The sequence below is a fragment of the Moschus berezovskii genome, chromosome 2 (assembly GCF_049115385.1).
Source record: "Moschus berezovskii isolate FMDL1 chromosome 2, NW_MosBer_1.0, whole genome shotgun sequence".
NCBI lineage: Eukaryota > Metazoa > Chordata > Mammalia > Artiodactyla > Moschidae > Moschus > Moschus berezovskii.
Genome location: NC_142461.1, coordinates 42,157,534 through 42,158,608, shown reverse-complemented (window position 1 = coordinate 42,158,608; position 1,075 = coordinate 42,157,534). Strand labels below are relative to the sequence as shown.

The following is a 1,075-nucleotide window of genomic DNA, read 5'->3' as shown; positions in this document are numbered from 1 at the left end:
AGTGCTTGTGTAGATTTAAGGAGACCTGTGGACAGCTCTACCACAGTCCTGGCATGTAGAAGATACTAAATCAGTGTTTGTTGAATCTATATGGAGAAAATTTTTATTTACCTGGACAGAGGAAATAACATTTGCCAAAGCAGGAGTGAGCATGTCTCAACAGAAGGTGTGTTAGTAGCGGAAAAGGAAGTAGTAGGGTAAGGGCTCAGTTAAGAGGATCTTGAAAGCCAAGGCAAAAAGTTTGAACAGATGTAACAGGCAATGAAGAAGGCAATTATTTATACTTAAGCAAAAAAAAAGAAAACTCTGCTCTTTAATTATTCAAGGAGTACCTATGAATCATTTATAGTGTGCTAGGCACTGTGGTTAAGATATGGAGAAATGGCATCCCTGCCTTCAAGTGGCTTAAGTCTGACAAGAAAAGTAAGAATTATTGCTTTGGGATGTTTTATTTATATACAGATCCTAGTTTTACTTTTCTTTATTCCCCTCTACCCCTTGCCTGGCAGAGCAGTCTTAGTTCCCTGACCAGGGATTGAACCTACACCCCTTGCGTTAGAAGCACAGAGTCTTAACCACTGGACCACCAGGGAAGTCCCAGATCCTGGTTTTAAAAATATAAACTCCTTGAAGGCTAGTTGTTTTGTCTTTTTTTTTTTTTTCTTTCTTGATCTGTTTTGTTGACTTAGCATGTAGAATAGTGCCTAGCACAAAATATGCACCATAAATATTTATTGAATTAATTTTAAATTTTGAATTTTTAAACAGTACAATCTCTTTGAGACTAATAAGATAATTAACATATGACTTTTAGATAGGTTAAGTGAGAGAAGTTCTAAGAAAGCTTGTGTTAGACTTACTATTGTCAATCTCAATACAAGAGTTCAAGATGATTAGTAAAATATTCTAATTATGTCAGTAACCTTTGAGCATTGTATTCCATTTGAACATGTTATAGTCCCACTAAAAAATACCTTGGGAGTGGTATTAAGTATTCTACTGTTTTCTATTGGCATATTCTGTTGTACATTTTTTTTTTTTTTGGCTATACTGCTCGACTTGTGGGATCTTACTT

The 1,075-nt window shown here is 35.2% G+C and overlaps 1 non-coding gene across 1 annotated transcript; it reads right to left on the bottom strand.

The window, feature by feature from the left end:
* Positions 1–520: 520 nt before the first annotated feature.
* TRNAR-UCU (transfer RNA arginine (anticodon UCU)) lies at positions 521–593 on the bottom strand. Its single transcript has one exon. It is a non-coding gene; the product is annotated as a tRNA-Arg (tRNA).
* Positions 594–1,075: the final 482 nt, after the last annotated feature.